General features: G+C 38.5%; 1 pseudogene; it reads left to right on the forward strand.

The window, feature by feature from the left end:
- The window catches only part of LOC139736896 (uncharacterized), a 50,928-nt pseudogene that overhangs the window by 2,039 nt on the left and 23,330 nt on the right, over positions 1–25,559 (forward strand).

Below are 25,559 nucleotides of genomic sequence, written 5' to 3' on the forward strand. Positions count from 1 at the left end.
GGCCGCCGAAAAAATAGTAAATATCAAAAAAGTCGATGCGGCAACTGAAAATCGATGCGGGCGGGGAGCGGGCTGGGACGAGAATTATGAATTTCTTGGTATTTTCAGCGCCATTTTGAAAATAGTAAATAGTAAAAAAATCGATGCGGCGGCCAAAATCGATGCGCGCGAGGACGAGAAACTGGTTTCTTTTTTTACTTGGCCTAACTAAACCTGAACTCGACAAGGTATCAAGTGTATTACTAAACGTTAGACCCATTCCATTACGCCCTACGGTATCTAAACTCTGTTAAGTAGTCTGTAGAATTCTATACGTTAGTCTAACGTTGGGCTTATTCTACTGTAAGATTTTTTATTTTTTTTTAAATCAGAAATGTAGATCTATTGCACAATGTTGCATAGAGACTATGCTGAGTGTGATGCTCGTACTCCCAACCCTGCCCTGTCCAACACAGTTCGGGAAACCCACTCACAAGGGGGGCCCCTCCTTATAAGTAACCCGTCCCCCTTATAAGTAACCCCATCCCCCTTGTAAGTAACCCCCGGGGCACCCCTTATAAGGAGTCTCCACGCTTTTTTGCAATGCAACGCGAAAATGAAAGGACTGCGGCAATTCGCTTGATTATGTCCATAAAGCTTCACAAGTTTCCTAGTTAGGTAATCATGTACAAATGCACACCTACCGTTTGCTTCGCCGTTTGTCAATCAAATTTTGTGCAGCTATTGGAGATGCTAAATTGAACCATATCAGAGAGTTTTCATGGAATTAGAAAGCCGAAAAGGTAAGAAAAATGAGAAATCGGAGTTGAAAAGTACGTCGGTCGCGAACATAGTTTCCGACGTAAGTAGTGCACCGATTTCGCAGAGAACGATGTCAACTATTATAATCGATTCTGTTAGTCTCTAATTAGCCGCTTACTACAATATCGAACTTGACTCGTGCAATACGTGTAGCTCCTACTTTCTTCTTTTTCATATTTTTTTTTCTGATTGTTAGCTCACCTGAGTTGAAGGCTCAAGTGAGCTATTGTGATAGTTCTTTGTTTTCATTGCCACTATCATGATTATCACTATTCAAATTATTGATACAGATTATTCATACCAGGATTTAGACATCGATCCTTTCTTTAAAAATTGTGGCAAGTATTGATTTTATCATGACTAAGTTGATAATAATAATTTGAGTAGTGTTGAAAGGAATAGAATAAGGTTGAAGGAAAAGTGGAAGAAAAAGGTTAGGCTATTTAGAAGGGAGAGAGAAAGAGAGAGAAAAGAAGATGAGAAGGAAGTTGAATTCAAAGGGGATTTGTCTCTAGTAATCTACATAATTTATAGGCCTAATTTAATAAATTAAAGAGAATAGTATTAGTATTACAAAAAGTGTATGTTTTACAATCATGTATTAACATTGTGGACTTCTCAAAGTGCTCATTTTACCTAAAAAGAAACATAATATTGAAATTAAAATAGTAATATGTTTTTAATTGATAAGTTCATCTTAGGGATAGTAGAAAGTAATTGTTTTCATGATAGTATTTATTTTTCCATTTCATTTTTTTAATTACCGGTATGTATACAAAAACTGCAACCCCAGTATTTGCTTTTGTTTTGTAGTAAAAATCCATTGTATTGTGCAATATTCATGATGGATAATTCCCATTTTTTCATATATCTTTTACTGTTTTGTAAACATATTATCCGTCCATCATCTAGTCAGCAAACAATGTTGACAAACATACAGTCACACGCAGGAGAAAATTAACTAAAACGATTAAAAAAAAACAGACGCATCAAGATCACTTTCTTTCTTCCACATTTTACTGTCGAGCCGACGTAATTATTGTGGTTAAACACCAAACAAGCGGCTGTATCACAGACTACAACGATCGATTATCATCGTTATATCGCTCTTCCACATAATCGATCATCCATCATGCTACACTGACACAGCCGTCGATCGGCGTACTTTTGAGTCAAAATTAGCTACTTTTCTTCTGTAATTGACTATGAAAGTTCATGAAACCGTCAAATATGGTCCATCTTGACATTTCTGATAGCCACAAGAAGTTTTCATTGACAAATTAAGGAAGGAAATGGTAGGTGTGCATGGTGTGCATTTGTACATGATTACCCCTAGTTACTCACGAAATTTGAGCAAAATCGGTTCGAGGCATCATATCTAAAATCATGGATTTAAATGCGATGTCAAACGACCCATGCGAATGCTGAAATGCGAGCGATTACTGGCGTGAGTGTCGCCAGGCGCGGCGGCGCGGCAATGCTTGAGTGCAGACGTGGCGACTGAGTCCCACTCAGTCGCCATTTTGAACATTTTGAACATTTTGAACGGGATGAATTGTGTGCGCTTCATCGATGATACTGCTACGTAGTACAATGTACATGTACAGGCATGTTTACGCTACTAGTACTGTGCGAAGAGACGATACCCTAGATTGCTGTGTACTGTAGCATGCATGTGTGCACCGCACGCATCGATGCTACAGTCCCCCGTGACTACGGTACTAGAGTCACAGCTGTACTACGTATTTGAGTGCTTGTACTCGCAGTCGAGCCGCTCGCTACGTCGCTTGTCGTACGCTGGCATAGCAAGCTATGTAGCAGAGGCTTTGGATGAAAGCAGTGAATGTGTACTACAGTAAAGTAACCTGCTGCGGAGCGCGAATTTAAGAACCCGCGAATACGTTTTCGAGCCGCTCAGCGCGAAAAATTAATCGCGCGAAAATATTGACGTTTACAGTACTCAATTAATATGTTGATTCAAAACAAAAATGAATATTTGCATTTATGGCTTGATTGTATTTGCATATCATCCTCTGGCTTCACCCGTAGCATATACTGTACACCCACTGTACATGATACTCATAGGGAGATGGAAAGAGATTTTCCCACTTCCCTAGGGTACCTACAGGTAGCATGCACATGTGCATTGTATTGCACTCCCCCATAAAATTGTTGTCACTCACGCTGACTTGGTTCATTTTTGTTCTCCGGGATGAGGTCATGAGGAACACTGCAATAATTATTAGTCAACACAGCAAGCACGCATGACGCTTGTCATGCATTTCACTGACTGCCCTGCCTCATTCAATGAACTTTCTGTCATAACAACTGCAGATATTTAGTGATGATGGGATCACGAGATCTCACCAGCCTGAAACTCACTGTCCCCTCCCTAACCCAATTCTTCTGATGAACAAAGCACAAAGTAATGCATGATCACCTTTCCTTGGCCAGCCTGCTCTTTAAGAACAATGCAGCAATATTTTGAGTGTGAATTGTGTGTTACTGGAATTTCAGGCATTGTTGTAATATCCTCACTCAGAGTAGCACAGTATTACACTGTAATGGGTCAAAGGACCACTTGGGATAAACTTCTATGAACGTAGTCCACCAAAGATTTAAAACAGAGGGTATTGCTCCTTGACAGAGTAGTATACTGAATATTTCTTCATTTTCAACTGTTTACCGACTTCATTTTCTCTCCCTTCATTTTGTGATACATCATTTGAAATATTATCACATGTCTTTGTCACTTCTCTCTCTTATCTCCTTGATTTTCCAAACTTCTTCTTCCTTTCTGGTTCATCTTTCTCCTCCATCAGTGATCAGGATGAGTGCTCTCGTAGCAGAAAAGACCTCTCTTTGCTGAAGTTTGCTCTCTCTTTTAAGGTTTTGGCAACAATGAGTGCATGTATTTTCACCGGTAATTAAAGCAGTAGCGTATCAAAATGCAGTGTGAAAATCACACTTTAAACATCAAAACGTAGAAACCATGCTCTAACATGCTTTAGCGGAGTTACATGTATGCATTTGACAGATCAAATAAATGCCAGATTAAAAGATGGGAAGGTTACAGTACATGTGCAGATGTCAGCATCATGGGAAAAAAAAAGGTAATTCTTTAATTTTCCTGTCATTTCAATTTGCGCACTTCTAGAAGAACAGAAATATGTGTATAACTTTGAATTCTTTTCTTAACTGTCCTGAACAAATCCTTGTATTTCAGTGTAAATTCCATGTTGGAGTACATGTTTTATGTACATTGTACAGCCAATAATTTGATGAAATTTGAAACTTTTTTTTTCTTTGTTTCCGAATTTCTTCTTGGAGCTAGAGCACACTGAGCATGACGTCAGAGTATGGAGAGATTTTACACCTTACATTTCAATGCTGCAGAACCCCAGCAAACATTTGCATGGACTATAAAAGTTGTACGAAAAGTTGTCACTCCATCTACCTGTGTAACACCTTCCTGCCATAATTAAGCTTTGCCAATGTAGGGCCACTACAGTAAAGGCCATTGCTCTGTATATTGAGAAACTCAAGTGTGAAATTTGGCAACACCATGAGCAGATGTGTGTAATGTTGATATGAAAAGATTTTTACTTGAGATCTGTGATTATAATTTCAGTTTTTAGAGCTGTTCCTCTGTGACATTTTGATGCCATGCATCTGTATGTAACTAAACCATTTTGTAATTTCCTAGAAGGGAGGAGGGGCATTATTAATGGAAATGTAACTTGAACCAATTTTTGTGGTACAGATGACAGATACAGTAGTCCAGAGAAGAAAGAAATGTCAAAGCTAAGGCAGGGCTACACACTAACCCGTTATTGTCTACTGGTCCGACCTGTCTGTCGGACCAGTAGGTACCCAGTTTTTCAATTTTTTTACTGGTCCTAGACCGTCGGACCATTGCCAGTGTGCAGTGTTGGCTAGGGGTGCATAAATGTGATATGTAAATATATGTTAACAGGATGTCAGATACTCTCTACATGAAGTGCCAGGTAAAGTTTAGTGCATTATACACACATTTAGTGTTATTTCATGGTATTGGCAACTGATGAAAGAATGAGATATTTACAATGACACTTTTGTTTTAATTAAATAACATTATGAGGGTTTCTCCACAGAAAGTGTGATTTAGCTTGCCGTAATAGCTATACAGTACTGTATATACATTGTATGTTGTACTTGTGATTTCCTTGAGACCTATCCATCAAATGTAGCTAAACTTAAGTGTATAGGCCTACCAGTAATAGACTTAAAAATGAAATCTATATATGCATTCTGTACATTATGAACAAAAGTTGTAGCGGCCTGTCCGGTTTATTCTTGGTTATTCCATACAAGTGTGGATGGGAAAAAAACACTTCTTCGTCTGCACAGAACAGTGGTAGACTTTCTTGGGATACAATACATATCATGGTATCAATTGTCAAGTTCCCCCCCCTTTTTTTTTCCATTAGACACATACTGTATAGGGCAAGTCCAAGATAACACGCACGTTACGTATGGGACATTCAGAGACTTTTATGACCTGAAAAATAGTGTTAATGGCCTTTGATCATATTGAACTTCATCATGGTGATTGATATCTAGAAGAAGTATAATCATGTAAAACATTGAGAAAAATGACCTTGACAATTATATTCTAGAAGAGAAAATATGTGCCGTTACGTATGGGACCAGAAAATTTTTGTTTTTTTTGAACATTTTTTTCAACCTCAAAACTCTCTGAAAGTTTATCATTCTACAACTTGTAACTCACTGTGATGAAAGTCACAACACTCAAGATTATCACAGGTAAGTTTCATGTCATTAGGCAAAAAGCTCTAATTACAGGTTCTAATTAAAGACAGACATGACGTGTTACGTATGGGACAGTTACGTATGGGACAGTTTGTCCCCCATTCATTTAGTGTGTGAAGAACCATGTTTATGGGTATTTTGCATAATTATTGAAGTAAAATCAGTTGAAACTACTCAAATACTGATCCAGATTGTCAAGGAAACAATATTCCCCAAATATTCACCATCATAATCATATTCAATCATATTTTTATATTTTTATGACCAACCTGGGTATGCATGCCCTTTGTCCCCCATTCATTTAGTGTGTGGAGAACCATGTTTATGGGTATTTTGCAAAATAATTTTGCAAAATACCCATTTAAACAAATTTTTGCATAATTATTGAGGTGGAATCAGTTGAAATTACTCAAATACTGATCCAGATTGATAAGGGAACAATATTCCCCAGATATTTACCATCATAATCACATTCAATCATATTCTATATTCTTTATGACCAACCTGAGTATGTATGCCCTATTTTTATCAGGATAGTTACTATTGAAAAATTTGAATAGTTTAAAGTGTTTACTTCCATTGATGAAGGGCAGTTTGCCATTTAGTTTCAATAAAAAACAACTTGACACAAGAAATATTAAGTTTAATAAATAAGCAATACCTGCTTCGTGGAACCCCAGTGATCGAGTAGATATGTGATGTCTGTCTAGCAGTCAGGTCATTGATTCGAGTCACAACTCAGTATGTATACCCATTAATTTTGTTGTGGCTACTACTGAAAACTGAATAAGGACAATTTGTGTATCACTTGCAATTAAAAAAAAAAAATCATTTTACTTTTAATCTTTTTCCTATATATTTCACAACCATTTCAAATTGGATCTCCATCACATAAACTTTGAATTCCTCTAGTCTTAGGATTTTATGCTCTTAAGTAATACATATAATTGGTTTCCAATCATCTCTTTAAATGTTGAAAACTGAATCCCCATTTCTACAAAAAACTATACCATCCCTTTAATGCTGATTTTTCATTGTGTATTTTGCCATTTTCCCCTTCCCCTTTCTGAAAATTGTTCAGTCAAGTTCATGTATTGTTTCAAGTGTCTATAACTCAAAAAGTAGCTACAATGTTGGGATGCTTTCTTCAGGATGATTGACCATTTGTGTACTGAGAGACCTTCCCAGCTAGCTACATGCATTCACATGCAATATGTATGAGGATGTCCCATACGTAACGCATTTGTCCCATACGTAACATTATTTCAATGCCTAATAAAAAATATTTCTTTCACTTTTTTTTCTTTTTTCTCTGGTATTTAATTTCTCTAAACAATAAATTAGAACTTTCCAAAAGGGCATTAAAACAACCTTAGCAATTTCAGAAAAAACCTAAAAAAATGACCTCATTTTGTTACGTATGGGACATCTCATGATAGGACACGAGCTAATTTGCATAATCATTTGCATAATCCTTAAATTTTCATACCAAGTTAAACTATGTGATGAACTTCTTATGTCCACATATTAATCAAATATCATTTGCTTTCCTTTGAATTAATATGAATTCTTATAAATGTCCCATACGTAACGCTGTGTTTCACATTTATGCAAATGAAGCCCTTGAAATTTGCATAAATTTACATAATATCATTTTTTCCTCCACGGAAATCAAAACTTCAACTCATAAGCTTCAAAATGATACCAAACATGTCAATATTGAGCAAAGATGAAATTTTGCCTTCTGAGGGGACCTTATCTTGGACTTGCCCTATATTACACAGGAGAAGGAGAAATTGTCGATGGTCGTGCCAGAGGCATGAACTTCATAATTTATCTGCTGTGAGGGTACGATACAGAGAATCCTGGAGTGGGTAGACAGTACCCATGATGTCTGCAAGGCTGTTTGCGTCTTCATCAATTCATCAGGTCTGCTGTATTTCTTAATCAAATAAAAGCTCTTCCCTGCAAGTTCCCTCTTTGCCCTCTGCAGGCTCCAAGATAGGAAAACAAAAAAATCAATCTCACTTGCAAAATGGCCTTGATGCCCTTCGCCTCTCCACTGGGGAATAACTAGAACATGGGACAAGTCAGGCAGCGCCAATAAAAGAGAGTGATAACCAGAACAACTGCTTGAAAGTTGATGAATTCTAGGAATAGGTAGGAGCTATATAGTGGTGTTTGATTTTTGTTCCATGAAACCATCCCCCAAAGGATATGCTATTTTGTACTTAGTTTTATTTTGTGTTTTAATAGGATTTGTTTGTTTCGTTTCTTCAGAGCAGACAGAGTTATGATTTACTGCTTGGTAGGCGTACATTGTACAGCTCCTTTGGTGATCACATTTTCTTTCCGTGTACTCTAGCCAAGTCCCCCCCCCCCCCCCCATACATGTACATGCAATTTCAATTTAGATGCACATGCACATGTGCATGTCTGTGTACAGATCTGTATGCACAGGATTTTTTTCCAGGGCTGTGTAAAATGTGGCTATTACACAACTGTGAATACGAGATGCTGTGCTAATTACATACCAATTTTGATTGCTATTCCATCTCTGCTGTAGTGTGTGCTAATTTTAAAAGTATGTATGTACTCTATACTCTGTGAGTAAGCAGCTGGTATTACTTGAACTCTCCTCAAGTGTTTGTGTGACTTCTGCGACTTCATAGGAATGATCAATAGGTGGAGGTGATCATACAGTAGTTTGCACAAATGATGAAGGTGTCCAATAGGGGGACCTTACAGTTGGACTCAAGTATCTGAATTAACAATTCTTATATTTATGTTCTTGAAATATGGTGGCTGGATTTTGACCAAACTTGCCAAGAATCAAGGGGGGGGGGGGGGGCGGAGGGGGTTATAGTTTGTGTAAATGGTGGTCGGCAACCCTAGGGGGTCTATAGGACAAGACCCAAATATCCCAAATTAGGAGGATGTTGCATATTGGGGCCTACAGCAATCCCCAAATCTCAAGATTTTTAAAAAATTTTACGTCAGGTGGGGTGCCATGATAACAAAATGTGCTGCTCACATGTGAGCTAGACGTGCGGGTCTCTTGTTAGTTTTGTGTTGTTCTGTGCTCCATACACAAGTTTTCCTCCGAGTCCCAAGTTTGTAGCCTTGTGATGTTATGGTCACCTTACAGTTAGCATCCGGTGTCTTCTGGTTATGAATATCAATGTCGGTGGAATATTGTGTATCACATATCAGAAAGCTGATCCCTAGCCCTTTCTAAAGTCTGAATTTTGGTGAGGCAACAGTCTGCATTGTCTATTTAGTTTCCTTGCAGGAAAGCTGTGATGCATCTACATTCTGCAAGACATAACTTTGATAAAGGGTCTTGAGTATTTCACTTGTCTCATATAATGTGAATGTTATTAGGAATGGTTGGAGTACCTGGTGTACAACTGTATATCATACAGAGTATGCAGAGTCCTTGTGACTGCTGTGAGTCATCAGCCTGGGAATGCATGCATGGAGGGGAAAGGGTGGACGGACTTACATCAAAAGTTTGTTGACACCATCATCTTTGTTGCAGACTTGAAACACAGTAACATTCCAAGTGCGTCTTCGGCCCTCGCACTAATTGATCCATAGATCTTCACTGTAATATGTACATTGTAGGCCTACATGCCACAGTACAGTGTGTCAAAATTGGTACAGTATAGTAGGGAAAGGAATGTCGAAAGAAGCTGTGTAAAGTGATGTGTCTTTGCAATGACAGTGTCTGATTACACAGTAACTCCTGATGATGATAATTGTGATCGTAATTATTATAGTTATTATCATCATCATCATTGTGTAGACCTCTATTTACAGCCATTGTAAGGGATTGATCTAGAGAAGTACAGTATTTTGTGCAACAGCCATTTTGTACCACATATTGTACAGCGTGTATTTGAGGCACAGACACTCTATACAGTGTAGGCCCTACTTCTTGTCAGTTTGTCTGTGTTGCAAAGCCCTGTGACTCTTGGGAAGGATGCAGGCGTGAAGTGTGACAGATGTGTAGTATACTACATAGCAATCCAGTTTTGCACACGAGTGTCGCAATGATGATACCTCAGACACTCCTGTGGGTGCCTGCATATTATATTTGTGTCTCATGTTTTGCTCCTATTTCCTCCTCTGTCCCTTGGGGGGGACAAAAGCAGAATGAAAACAAAGACATCAAAGTAGAGGGTTTGGGAGGAAGCCAATCTTGAGATTTTAGATTCTGTAATGCAGGACTTGCTGAATCTCCCCTCTAGTGCTGCTGAAACAAAGAAACCAAGCTGCTGGTAGCCTCGTGCCCACAATACCAAATAAGTGCTCTTCACAGAAGCCTTCCACAAAATCATAATATCTCTGACCTCCATGCCTTGATGGCAAACACCAGAGGTACCATGTAGAACTGTAAACAGAGTCTGATCACTGGCTAGAGTCATAGAGATAGACTGTACATGACTCATTTCAGGTATGGACTTCATACTGTATCTCCATTTGATAAGTCTCAGATTGATAAGAAAATTATAGTTGATTAGAAGAGCCCATGTCAATTTGAGGGCACCGCTCAATAAAGACAATTCAAAAAATATAGATGCAGAACAAAGCACAATGCATATATTATGAGTACCCTTTGTTTTGGCAGACACGACACAGTACTTCCATAAATAACTGTGCAATTTTGAAGTTCATCAAGTGTGCTTTGTAAATTCAAGTACAGTATAAGCAAATGAAAAGTGTCATTTTCCCATGTGTACCGGAAGAAAGAACAAAAAAAAAATTTGCCCCAAGGAAAGGATGGTAAAACCAGAGTTCACATGTTTATCAGTTTTTAGTAGGATCAATTCAGTATAGTTAGATATGAGAAAAACAACTGTCTTGTGTACAAAAGTAGTGTCTGTTGATATTCAGATTCGTTATACTTGTCTGTCTTTTATATTGTATATTCATTCTACAGGTGGCTTTGCCTTGGTCTTTCTGGTAAAAGGTCGCAATGGAATGCACTATGCCCTTAAGCGGATGTTTGTCAACAATGACCAGGATTTGGTCGTCTGCAAAAGAGAGATCAAAATCATGGTGGGTATAAATTTTCATGAGTTGCAAACATACTGGTACCATTTCACTAAAGCTTATTAAAGGACAAGTTCACCTTCATAAACATAAGGATTGAGAGAATGTAGCAATATTAGTAGAACACATCATGGAAAGTTTGAGGAAAATCGGACAATCCGTTCAAAAGTTATGAATTTTTGAAGTTTTTGTGCAGTAACCGCTGGATGAGAAGACTACTGCAGTGTGTGAATAACGAAGATGTCACATGCGTACAACAATATAAAGAAAATATAAAGAGAATTTCACAAAATGTCATCTTATGAAAAAAGTTCACATTCCCCCGACTCGTTACCGACAAATGTTATGGGTAATATTATTCCCCCTGCCTTTAGAAAGAGCAAAGTCAAGTGCTCTTTTGTTATGTGAAAAAAGTGAAAATATGTTGAATTTTCTTTATATTTTCTTTATACCGTTGTACGCATATGACTCACAAGCTGTAGTAGTCTCCTCATCCAGCGGTTCCAACACAAAAATTTTAAGAATTCATAACTTTTGCATCGATTGTCCAATTTTCCTCAAACTTTCACTGATGTGTTCTACTAACATTGTTGCATTCTCTCAATCCTTATGTTTATGAAGGTGAACTTGTCCTTTAATGTGTATTCTGTCACAGTTGTGTGCGGCAAGTAGACAGCATGTTCAGTTTATGTGATTTTTGGTTTGTTTTTTCCTCGGCAATCATGGTCAACTTTTAAATCATGAATGCAAGGTCTGTGAATATTGTTATTTTTTTGACATTGCCTTCCACATCATTGAGCTAACCTGGGTCCATTGCCATTATTCTTACATTAATTTTGAAGACATATAAGAATACCATCAGGTGGTCATCTGAATGATTTACTGGGTCAATTGGCATGTCCATGACATGTCCAGAGTGGTTGCATTTGATTTTTTGTTTTTTGTTTGTCTTGTCTTGTTTTGTTTTGTTCATGTTTTTTTTCTCTCTTCATGAAAGTTGTACTTGCCCAGTAACTGGACTGAACTGGACTGGACTGGACTAATTTACCCTTCACAATACACATTGATATTGCCCCACTGTAGGCTTGTGTGTTCTAGCCTCAATGAAATTACAGTCGATTGTGAAATGTCTAGTATTAAGTATTCATATTCTTTTTTGCTTTCTTCCATGTGGTAAATCTGTGTCCTTCTGACATGATAGATAGTACCATGTGCCATTTTACAATCCTGTTCCTCACAACAACAACAACAACAAAAAAAATGATCTGCAGGGAAATGGCAATTGCAGCCATCACATTGACCATGTGTACGCATCATTGGCAATTGTAGAGGCCAGTGTAAATTGCCTTGCACACCACAATATAGGATGTCATTTGGCAGCTCTGCATCAAAGTGAGTTCATGGAAAGTTGATAGCCTGTCACATTTTGTGTTACTTCTGTCAAATGGAAATTGTTCAAAGTAAATTGCAAAACACCCACATTTGGCCCTTCTGACCAGAATCGTGCCAACATGAACACTATTGACAGCTCTGTTGTGGGGCTTCAGTCAGTGCATGTTGCGGCATACTGAAGGTCGAAAAGTCTTGTTGCATGACCAAATAATCACAATTTGATCTTGGACGAGGAAGACCCTGTGCAGGAACTTATCTGTTATCAGGGGATTGTACTTGCTCAGGGCCACATCTTGAAGAACTAAATTACATTCAGTGGTTGCAGCGATCGATCGATCCCTAGATGCATTTGTCCTAGAATTTGGTAGCCTGATTGCCAGACTGTGGTCTTCTTTTTTTTTTCCCCTCTCTCTGCCTCGCTGCACCAAAGTACCTTATTCAATGTGAATACTTGTAACCTTATACGGAGAAATATATGAAAAGACAAGGGCTCATGGCACGGCTACCCATTTCAGCTCACATGGGGGGGGGGGGGGGGGGGAGGGGATGGGGGGTTTCAATTCTGAGCAAAATGCAACAGTAGGTCCAATGGAAACATTATTCACAAAATTGCATCCTGTAGACATCACTAATAAGAATGATAGAAAAGAGGTCGAAAAGAAAATGATCCAGAACAAGTAGTGGTCATTTTATATAGATCCCCTCCTCCCTCCCCCCCCCCCCCCCCACATTCACAATAATATTTGAGAAGCCTACTAGTGGCCCAGGAGCCAACAGCAGTGCAAAAACATGATAAAGAAATAAAATAGACTAATATCAATTAGTAAGCAAGAGAAAAAGGAGATGAGAGGAGAGGAGGTAATTAGAATGAAAGAGGAAAAAAAAAATCATATCACTCTTGATGAAAGTATGGCAGCATAAAATATGGCACTTCAATTTGATAATTGCATGTAGCAGTGCCTTAAGATCCATCTGTCATGTCTTAATTGGTGGTAACTCCCATAGGTTTTTCTTCGGTCGATACCCAACAATTTTTGTCAAAACTGAGGCACTTTCTCATTATAGATGTCTGCTGTTATGTCAATGCATTTATTTCATTTCCTTCAATATTTTTTCCCCCTCCCTCTTGTGCATTTCAGTCGACGCTCTCTGGGCACAAGAACATCGTCCCGTACGTGGACTCCAGCATCACCCGTAGCAACAGCGGCGTGTACGAGGTCCTCATTCTCATGGAGTACTGCAGAGGTGAGCCTATGACGGTAGTGCGGTCCATCCCGAGGCTAATGGGTGGACGATAATTGCGCCGCTGTTGTCGTGAAAAATGAAATGATGCCTGATGGGGCTGAAGATTCCCAGTACGGGGAAGGTCGGAAGGCAGTGGCACACTTTACCCACATTTTCTTTGTGCTGTTTTGACAGCCGTCATTAGATTATGATGCCGGCATTGCGCATGTTGTGAGAGTGCTAAAGAGTGTACTGAAATGTCGTGCTTTGCTTCCCGCATTAAAGGGAAGTCTCCAACTACACTGCTGCATGCATGTTACGAACCATCATAAGCTCTGAAAGCTCCTGAGTTGGTCTACTTTAAAAACAAAATATAAAACAATAAAAAGAACAAAAATCCTGAAAGGTCATATATTTTTGACAAGCCAGTCATTTTGATAAGTTGATACAAACCTGACTACAGTATTGATAAATTGTGATGCCATGAAACAATGAAAATGAAATTGATCTTTTTGGAGGTTTCTCTTTGTAATTCTCTAACTAAAGCAGTTTCGAATCTCCAAGTGGTTGCCTTTATTATACCTGGCCTGGTCTGAAACAAAAATGTAATCTTGCTCGAAGGGGAAGTCTGTCAAAGCAGAGCATAGCAAAATCAAGAATTTGATCTTGATATATTAATCAAATAGTGCACGCTCCTTTCAAAATAAAAAGGGTAAGATATGGATGACTCATGAATAACTCACCTTGGGTTTGTGAAATGTTAACCCATTGAGGATGAGTCCTGAGTATACTCGGGCAAGTGTCTATGGGAAATGTGTGTTGTAGCAAAATCAGCCCATCCTCAACGGGTTAATTAAGAGACTTCAGTGGCTTCAAATCAGTCATTAGGAGGAAAAGTGTGACTTACAATGTACAAGTAATCAGAAGCAGTACTCTGGGCCAAATGGACAGCTCGGAGCCTCTAGATTTGTATCAGGGCAGCAGCAAGGTGCTTTATATAATTCTTGCCTTGAGAGTATCTAAAGGGGACCTTGTCATCAGTAGCATAGAAAGAGCTCACCAAGCCCTGAGCTGCTCATGAAGTCTGTGAACATATATGCCAGTTTTCCTCTCATATGTGACATTTTCCCCCGTCAGTGTGGACAGATTTCACACACAAATAATAGCTTTTTCTCCCGCTCTGATACAGAATGTTCAGCCTTGATATTATTTTTCTCATGGACTGAAGACATATTGATAACAATTCCCCTTGCCCTCATGACTGTCATTAAATTCAGTATACTGTTTGCCTTGGATAATGGTGGGTCAGCAGATTCAGTGACGCTCCAGTGGGTCAAGCTGGTCTCTTTTGTCCAACATGGTGACTCATCGAACAAGACCAGGTCTTGATGGATATTTCATGGTTCATTTCTCAGAAACCAATACACAAAGAGCTTTTGTATTACTTTTGTGTATTCCATTTGTCAGACCCTCACATCTTACACAGACTCCAATATAAAAGCCTATGCTTAGAAATAACAAGGCATCTTTCACAGCTGTTTTGTTCTCTGGTCATGGTATCTGCACTGCAGTACAATTAACTTGTACAGTGGGTTTTTTTTTTTTCAGAATTGCATAATATTATGACAAAATATGACAGCTATTGTTCACCTAACCAAGGGTACAACCAATCAGATTTGTGATGTTCATTACAACTTATTCATAGAGCAAATCAAAGCAGTAACACTCAAGAGGTGATTTTGCCCTGACTCCCCTCTCTTTCTCAACCCTCCTCCTCCTTACTCCCACCCCAGGAATATGGCACAGGCTTTCTTGCATGTGTTTTAGGCATTCGTGAGTCAGGTCCATCAACATTTATAATCATGTAGGCCTACATAACATAACCGTAGGTTACTTCTGACAGCCAGAAAGTTTGCTTGAGTCTTGCTTGATAAAGCAACAATTAACACTTGCTGACATGATTTCAAGGATTGAATATGCGTTGAGTAGGTACTGATGGATGGATGAGCATATTTATTGGTCCTCGGTGATCCCTGAATATGAATACATTAACAAATTGGCCTACTCTCAGTGGCTAGATTCTATAGGTAAAATAATGGATTATGCTCATGGATTTTCCATGATGGATTGCCATTGCTGTCATTTTTAATCCCCCCCCCCCCCCCCCCGAGTTTGAGTGGGTGGTGTTCCTCCATAATTATAAAACAAGGCCAAGTTTGCATGCATATCAGAGGGTTTCCAGAGCATTCCAGGATGAAAAAGGGACGTCCTGGATGAGTGAAATGCAAACATGGGCAGGTCCTTGTTAGTGCCCATATGATTGAGAGAGCGTGGAAAGAGGACATATCATGTTATGGTCAGATCTTGAAATCATATTACTATTATATTTATATTTGTTTTGATTGCATCAATATTTTTTGGTAGGTCTGTTATGTACTGCCATAAACAAAAAGGGTTTCTATGATTTTTTTATATTTGTAACTTGAGACCAGATGATTTAATGATGATCCCTACTTTTTATGCCATTCTCTTCCCTCCCCCCCCCCCAAAAAAAAGACCTTCTTGGCTGAAAGGAAATGGCTCTTCTGGAGAATTTGTTGCTTCTTTCTATGATTTAGATGGCATTCTCAAATGACTATGCTTTAAAATGTAAACAAGCCCCTATGCTTCATGAATAAGAGAAGGGGAAGCTGTGTTCAAGTGGGAAAGCCTGCGGATGCTCTTTTACCAGCACCATTTGAAAGTGGCTCAGTGTGTCCTTCTCCAGGTAAACATCCTAAATACACATGTAAGTGCAAGGAGGAGGTGGTGAAGGGTCGTCTGGTAACCTTTCAAGGTGGCAGTGTGTTTTGTCCGTGTGGAATTGTGCCTACGCTGTATCGAGAAATTGCGTCTCACGGGCCATGAGTGTTTGAGTCGATCAACAGTCTGCCCCGCCAGAAAAGAAATAGGAACTTGACACGAGGATATCCTGTATTTGATGCACATAACATATCACATGGTAGGCTGCGCAGCTTGACAAGACTGCTTTTGTATTTTGTATAGATTTAGCAGGATTCAGTCCTCACCTCTTCAGATGCAGAGTGTTGCTACTGCAAATGAACATGTGTTTTGCTTTCCCATTTTGAAAAGCCCTCAAAAGAGTTGGGTCCATATGCTTACCAGTGTGTCCATGATAGCTTGCCTTTGGGCATAGAGTCTTTTATTGCTTTCTGTGGATGTTGTGCATCAAATGATGTATGCAGCGTTCTGCTAATCAGTGCTCTTCATGCCTCAAAACCTGGTGCACTATTGCCCACCTCTTTTCATACTGTTCCTCACTCTTTGAACCCACTCGCATCACCATAGATACTTCATTTCTCAACTGCCCGTGCCCTACTCTTTCTTCATCCCTTGCCACAAAAGTAAATTAATTTGGAATAGCTTTCTTATAAAACAAACAAACAAACAAACAAACAAACTAACAAGTTATCAGCAATAATGAAAGACATATCTCCCACCCCGCAGCCGTGATTAAATCCAACTGCATGATACATGTAGGTTTCCCCCAGATAATTTCAGAAGAGTAGCTGTCAGTTTGATTATAGGGTCTTTAAAGGGACTGTACAGTTCTGGTTGAGGTGAGGATATATTTAACTTTTAGCGTTTTGCAAGATATTCAGAAACCACTCTATGACATGTCAAAGAGCATGCAATTCTAAGGGGAATCAAAAGTTTATTTGGTGAAAATCGGTTTTGAAATGACTGAGATATCTAAAAACAAGTTGAAACAAAGAGATCCTAATAAAAGACGTGGCCTTTCGCCTTTTATTATTATCACTTTCTTGATATCTCAGCCATTTGAAAACCAATTTTCAGCAAATGAATGTTGAATCCTAAAAATTACATGCTCTTTCATATTTCATAAGAGGTTTCTCATTATCTCACTTAGGAATGTTATAAACCTGAATCCACACCTCAACCAGTATTGCACAGTCCCTTTAAAGGTTATGAAGGAAATTGCAATAGGAAATAAAGGTCATCCTTTATTAGTATTGCATTCATTTAATTTCATGATTAAGGTGTCGGATTCTGCATGTACGTGTATCATTGCGAACCTAAGCACCTATAGACAGAATTATGATTTGTTATTGATCTAGGAAGTTTCGATTCCAGCATTCAATGTCGTTGTCTCGATTCAGAGTGAGCTCACTCAAATTTGCATGTGTTGGTAAGAAATACATTTGATGTAGAATGTTGTGGCACACTTTCATAGGCCTACCCTTTTCATGGATTTTTGTACACAGTGGAAGCGCATTTGAGATTGTGTTTACATCTGTGACAAATTGAGATGGCTAACTTTAATGCACTTCAGGGGCTCAAAGAAAATTGTTTAAAATGCACAGATAACACAGACAGTATAACTTAATAGTTGATCGCTCAAAATTGCTTTGAATGCTGTGATCACTCGTTTGCTTGGATGGTACAGTGTATGACCATTTTGCCATCCAGTACATTTCCTGCAAATTGGAATGAGAAAACATTGATAATTTATATGCCTCATTAAAAGTTTGAATACCAGGTCCTGGAAAATGAGTATGGACTCTCAGAGAGCTGTGTATTAACCCAAATCTTTGAAACGAAATGCATTGAAAATGGATTGAACTCTCCAAATCAGGAAACTGACCTGGATATTGTGTAAATATTGTATTTCTACACATGGTAACTTAACAACAAAGCACTAGATATGTTTATGTATGATTTGTCCTGTTTTCCATGTATTTTATTAGGCCTTTCTTAATATCAAGAAATGTGAGCATGCAGCTCTATCTGTTTACGAGTGGAAATTAAAAGCATCCTACAGTACTGGGTCACAGAGCAAGAGAAAAATATTTTCTGCAGCTGCTATGTATCATATTACATTTTTTTTTTTTCAAATCACCATGCGAAAGGAAAACCGATGCACTGATATAAGTTTCTGTGTCATGCGTTTTTGCTAAATGTTTGTAGTGCCTTACGAAAGGTTTTGTTTTTCATGTTTAATAGAAAGTTGACTGAAGGCATCTGTTTTCAGGAATCCAATGCTGCTACATGTGCTGGTACACGTGCAGATTTATATGGAGCATATTCAATTTGATGTGCCTACCAGTGGTAATATGTTTAAACTAATAATAGTAAATATATGTTTGCTCCATTGTATCTGAAGTAAATGCTCTGAAATGTATAAATGTCACAGAACCATTGTCCAGATTTTCCATCTGAGAAACATTTTTAAAACCTCCCATTTTATTTTGTTGTCGTTGCTGTTTTTGTAGTTTTGTTGTCCGTCATATGCTGCTCAGAGGGATATGCACTGCAAGAGAAGCATCAAAAGACAAAAGTCCTTCATGTAGTATACATGTATAGACTTCATTATAATTGAAGCCTGGTGAGCAGACTCGATTTTTAATTGAAGCTTCGGATGTCAAGTGTACCGTGTGGCCGGTAATAGCTGGAAGTAATCATTCCATGTACTGTGCATAGGAGAAAGCAATCTCATGCCATGCACATATACAGCATGGCACCAGCTCGTTGGTAATCCCTAATTCTTGGGCAACCTGTCTCCCGTTTCACCCTTTAAAGATTAATCCCCTAGCTGCCTTGCCTCAAAAAGGTTATGCGCCCTTCTTCATGGTGCCAGCCACCCAATCCAGCCTGGAGTTTGTGTACGCATCTTTGGTTTAATACCTCAATGAGGAGGAGAGGAGATTGCATTTGCCACAACACTTCTGGGAATCCTAGGCCTCCATTGAGTCGATATGTCTGGTCTGGCAGGAGCACCCCTAGCAGGAGCACCCTGCTTCTATCCGTCTCTCACCTTACGTGTCCCCAAAATGAGGGATTTCTACATCTGTGACCTGTGTCCTTTTCCCCAGAATCCTGATTTCCTACATTCCCGTTCTCTCTTTGATCCAGTGTGTGTGCTCTTTTTATGGCATACCCATGCTTGTACACTTTATCAGCTCAACTACATATATAATATACCAACCATGAACTCACAGATTCATTAGCACAGTAGAGGCTTAAATCGTGTGTCTTGAATTCTCTCTCTATTTAAACTCTATAAAGCTCGAAGATTTTCACAGCGTCGACCACTGCTCACCGAAGGAAACGGTGAATTTCCCTCTCATGGTGGTGCTAAAGCTGCAGGGTAGGAAGTGTGATACAGGGGATGAAACGAACCTGACCACACAAAATTTACATATTGTAGGGGTGGCTACAATGTATGACCTTCATATATGCTTGTAAGCTAACGGGGTAACCCATTATCAGTGGTCATGTATTAGAAATGGTTTTGGCTACATGTATGTAACAGGATACTGGCGCATCATATGCCATGTAAATTTTGCATGTATTACAATGTTAAGTACCCATAAACATTGTAGGCCCTATGCATATATATATATAGTATGTGTTGTTGAGGTGGGTCATTTGTTTGCCTTGTCTCCAGTTTTCAGTTTCGATAGGTGATATGAAAGGAGCCCAAGTATACAGTATTGTGTCTGTCATGTTTGAGGTGGAGAAGGGGTTTGAAGCCATTTTTTGTCTGAAGAATTTTTGAAATTGTTTTACGGGGCTATGCTTAGAACTACTCTTGAGGTTGCTCTGTGCTTAGCATGCCTAGGGACTCAGTTGTCACACTTAAAGTTCACAATTTAAAATGTTTCTACTATAAAACAAAACAATGAAGACCATAAACCATTGCATCAGTGTGTGTATTATCTCTCATGACCTTTATGGTCAGATGCACTAAATTAACTCACATTTTGCAATAAACAAGTCATTTTGCGCAATCTTTGATATGCAAGCAGTGGATAGTGCTTCATGCAGTTCCACTTCGTATTCATCATTATGTTGCACATTGGACTTTGTATTGGGAGCTGCATTCAATATATTATCCATCCTCTATCTTTGTTGATAACTAAGGAATGGTTGTCTACTGTACAGACCATGACAACTGAATCATCAAAACTTCTGTCCCTCGAACACTAGGGTGATGGAAAGACAATGACAAACACAAGTCTCACATAATGTCAGCGAGCATCCATTATGTACTTTTAGTATCGAAGTACTCTTAGTAGTCAATATGCCCCTAACTAGCTTCATACAGTTAGTGGTAAAGAGGCCCTTGCTTAATCAGGAAGGGTTGGGAGACGAGTTTTCTCTCCTTTAACCCGTTCACGACCAATAGCGAGTTAACTCGCTGGAGTACATGCCTGTCTATGATCTTGAATATAAGCTCTGTATGCTGCCCTCGTGCCGCAAAAGTTTGGCCATTTGTGTGTTTGCTGCATCCACTTTATATAGATACCAAATACGATAGGGAGTTATCATTGAAAATTCTTGCGAAAATTGTCAACAAAGCTCTCCTTCCACTCGAATTCATGCTGTGCTTCGCTAGTGTGGTGTAATTACGTGTGAGTCTATGGGAGCTCTGCGGTATCGTAAGTTCAAGCTACCAGTTCTGATTTTCTAGACTGAATAGTTATTTTTCTATAGTCTCTAGAGTGAAATAAAGCTGATAGCGTGAAAACCTGATTAGCAGAGAATATCTTTTATACAGGAATATTCCTCATTCGTGGCTTGTGAGAAGACTTGACTTGAAAAGCAGTTTGCATTGAGCATGCTGCTAAACATATTATGAGTGAAACCCTGTATTTGAGCATAACATCAAACCATGCACAGTTATTTCACCCATTGATATCCAGAGCAGCAAGTACACACACTACAACACGCATAAACAAAAGGATGATTAAGAAAATGACACAGTAGTCATATAATTTGTAGATATGTCTCTAGAGGTAATACATTTCCCAATGTAATCCTGTGCAGAGTTCACAATATGTATGAAGTCACGATGCCTTTGACTCTGCCGATGCTGAGAAAGAGGCAACACACCTAACTTGAACATGTTTCTATTACACCATTCAAGCGATCAATGCATACATACGCATATAACAGTGAGTTATGAACACATTTGCTTTTTCGACATTCCTTTTCCGATCACCCCTACTTTCTCCTCTGTCACACACACAACATGTACATATTATGCACAGCTAAGAGAGAGAGAATGGATTTCACATGGGGAAGGTGACTCTTCATACTCACACCAAGGAGCTTCAAGCTCCTTGCTCACTCCAGGGAGGTGGGAAGAGTCTTTCCCACCTCCCTGCCCACACTGAAGTGGGGCAAGTGCATATACACGTGCATATGTGAGTGGACGTGGAAGCTCATGGCACTCATCGTGATTGCCAACACAAGGTCCTACTGCCCAACACAAATATCTAGACTACAAAGGGTAGAATTCGCTTGGAAATAACCCTTCTCATAAGGAAATTAAAGTACATCCCTATGGCTATTTCTAAGGATTTAGTTATGATTTTAGACATTAAAGATAGAGAGTTGAAGTGTTACATTCGAGTGTATGTATCCTGGTATTTAAAAGCAGTTTGTGGTTCCAAGTATGTCAAAATAATATAAATTGTACATGCATAAAATATTTGTTTTGTCAAAGTTTGTTGTGCTTTTAAAAAAATGATTTTCTTGTCAAAGCATTTTCCAATTATCGGGTGAGCAATGTTACATATTTTTTTTTTTTTAATGGAAATGATTTGGATGTGGATGTTCAACCCTTAAGAGAGCATGGTGCAATATTTTGGCATCTAAGTTCTGGCCAGGCAATGATATTTGACCTCGCTGCAGCTGATTGACTCATCAGAATGTAATAATTGATGTTGAGACTCTAATATGGGAGTAGTGCCAAAACTCATTCTTCACTCATTCTCTAGGACATGGAATATGATATTGGGTTCTGGTATGATCTATTTTCAGCTTTTTGTCTAGGCAGAGGAAGTTGGTAAAATACACACACACACGTTGTGTGTGTTGGAGTATGAGTTTTGCTTTTCAGAAAAGCAAACATCCATAATTAATGGGCATTTCAGTCAGCCACTTTTCAGACAAAACTATATCTTCACATCAATCAGCACTATTTTATTTTTATCTAATGCCTAAAGAACAATGTTGAGGATTCTATGGTCTGAATACTGGTATGATAAGCATATCATTTTCTTAGAACTAGATCCAAAGTACAACTACATGTGATATGCAATATGTAGGACATGGGACAAAGGGGGTGGGGAGAGGAATTGCAATGAACTTTATCCAAAGGGTTCGTTCAGAACAGTTTGTCTTCTATGAGTTTATATTCATTGTTTGCTGAAGTACAATTACATGTGATATGCAATATGTAGGACATAGGACAAGTTGGGGGGGGGGGGGGGGAGAATTGTAATGAACTTTATCCAAAGGGTTCGTTCAGAACAATTTGTCTTCTATGAGTTTATGTTCATTGTTTGAAGAATTGTGGCTAAATAAATAACATTTAATGCTTTCATGAAAATGCATTCCAACATAAAGACCAATTAAAGAATTTAGATTTGGCGAACCAAAGTCAAATTAAAGTGTTTATAATTCCTCATATGTCATATGCATGGTAGTAGTTTTATATTGTAGTTTCTGATCTCTCTCGGCAGTAAATGAATTCTTTCTCCTTAGATGTGTTTGATTTGATGCCCAAAGTCCTACAGAGGGTTTATAACCATTTAAGAAAAAAAAAAAATCGGATGGGGGGGGGGGGGGGGGATGGATGTCTTGTCAGAAAAAAAAATATGTGATTTTGGGTTGTTGTTGTTGTTATGTTTTTTTTTGGGGGGGAGGGGCTTTTTAATGCATGTGGTTTAATTACTTTTGTTCGGTGTGAAATGCCCTGATTTCTCAGAACACCTCTCTCTCACTACCTTTTCCTCTCTCTCTCCCTCCCATGCCTGTGCCATTTCCCTCTATTACAGTCCTGTACTTTTTTCCCCCTATAGATGTGTTTGTAATGGGTCCGATGCTCCGTGTAAGATAAGCCACGTGGAAGCAAAAGCGTGTCGTGGTCTCATACGAGGGGAGACATGCTAATACATGCATGACGACAGACTGTGGTGGGCTGCTTTACTGCACTCTCTGGGATGCCCAGGTACAGCGTGAGGCGCTGGTGCAGTGGACTGGGGGGGAATCTGGCAGCCCTACTGCTAAGGATGGATTACCACGGTGAAAAGGGTTATTGCACCGCCAGGCAGCAGGGATTTGGGGTTGTGGCAAAGATGAGCAGGGGAGGGGTGGTGGGGAAAGGTGGATGGGATCGGGTGGGTGTGTCAGGTTTATGCCTACAATGTATGAACTAGAGGTAAATGATAGACATTTGAGATATGGGGGAACTGTGCTGTGATTTCATGCATTTGAACATTGTAGAGAGAATATTCATTGAAAATTTGGTAATTTCCAAATGGGAAAAGGGGGGAGGAAATGAAAGATAATTGCAAGAAGATTAAACAGAAACAAAGTTGTACTTTACAAGTTGTACTTTACAAAGTTGTACTTTACAAAGTTATACTTTACAAAGTTGTACAAGTTGTACTTTACAAGGTTGTACTGTACTATACATATTTTTATGCTTCTAAAATGTTAGAATAGACCTGAATGTGCAGATATAAGTTAGATACATATTTCCAGGTTTTTCATATTTGCCCTTATGTAGTTTTCATGAAAGTGAATCCAAATGATTTGAAAAAAAATTAGATGATGAAAAATATATTTTTATAAATTATATGAAATATTGTATCCGTACAGTGCAAGTGCTTGCCACTTATCACATTCAAAGCGAAAAGTGGACAAGCTTCATCATGTAGAGCTCACAATGTACTGGCTACTCAGCAAATCATGCATACAAATGTACTGAAGAACAGTGGTAGTGAATCAGGAAGAAAAAGCTGTAATAATATGGGTACATGTTTGATGTATCCCAGTTAGTTCCCCAAAGTCAGTAGATACATGACATTTGTATCTAGGTAGATAGAGAGATATATAGGCACACACATAGATTTACACTTGTATGTTCATAGAAATTGGAGGAAGAATGATTTGAAGGGAATATCAAGGCATTTAATGATCATCTGATAACACTACCTCACTAGTTTATTTTGTTGAAATCTGTTGTTTTCTGGTGGGTTTTGTATATTACTTGTTTACTCTGGTGATTGATTGATCTCCTACCATAATTGTACTTTTGGGGGGAAATGTTAATCATATGTAAAAAGAAATGAATGGAACATTATAAATATCAAGGCAGTTATGTCTTTTCTCATAACTTAACAAACTCTTTTCCCCCCCTGTTTGTTGATGAAGGAGACTGTCTTATCTGTGTAATCTAATTCACAGGATTAGCTATCTCACCAATAGATTGTAAAGATGTGTATTCATTCATCAAATTTCTAGTTTGTCCTAGTTTTTAGCTCTCACGTCTCTGCTATCTGATATTGATGCAGCTTTGACTATTCTAGCTTTATGCCGGATATTGTGAAATATAACTTCAAGTGCTTAGAACTTGAGCAATGCCAAGTTAGCATTCATTTGTGGATAGAATGTTGGTTTTTTTTTTCTCCTTCTGGAGTACATATGGAAAAAGAAAGAAAGAAAAAATTAAACAAAACCCTAGGAATTTATCACCCTTTAGGCAGGAACCCCCATTACTAGTTCTTCAAAAATATCCCTTCCCTAACCTCAGTTATTATCCATAAATGTAGTTTAAATCTGTGTATTGGGTATGATAGTTAAGATCAACACCTATCCTAGCTAGTCAAGGACACATACAAAAACTGTTCTCAGATTATTCTTTTACTTTCTATTATATTTTTCAGTTAGCATAAAAGTGACATAACAAACAAGTAAACAAAACCAAACAAAAGATTTAACTTGTCTGTGGTAAACCTTGTAACCCTCTCTTTGTAGGTCATTGCAAGTTGCACTATGGGAAAAAAAAAATCCTGAAGAGAATAGAAAAAGAGGTACAAGGTATTAGACCTAAAGGAGCATTGAGCTTTAATTAGCTTGTTTTAATTTTAATTTTGTAGTATTGCACATAGTATCTCAACGCTTTGCAGGGCATCTTTTATTCCCTTGAAAGACAGTGGCCTTAATCAGGGATGAGGTTTATGTGATAAAATGCCATGGCTAGTGTATATTGTGAGCAGTCCTCGGCTGGCATGAACTTATTGTGTTTTTAAGAGTGTAAGGGTAGCAAGTGATGAACTTCTTGAATGACAGTTGCCTTTATTATAGATGGGATGGATTCATGATTCCATGAGCAACATTCATAGCCAGCTTGAGAAGGTTGATTCTTCGCCTTGAGTTGACACGGTTGCATGAGC

Source organism: Diadema antillarum, unplaced genomic scaffold (genome assembly GCF_040938485.1).
Source record: "Diadema antillarum isolate AM-2024a unplaced genomic scaffold, OU_Dant_1.0 seq00000674_RagTag, whole genome shotgun sequence".
Taxonomy (NCBI): Eukaryota; Metazoa; Echinodermata; class Echinoidea; order Diadematoida; family Diadematidae; genus Diadema; species Diadema antillarum.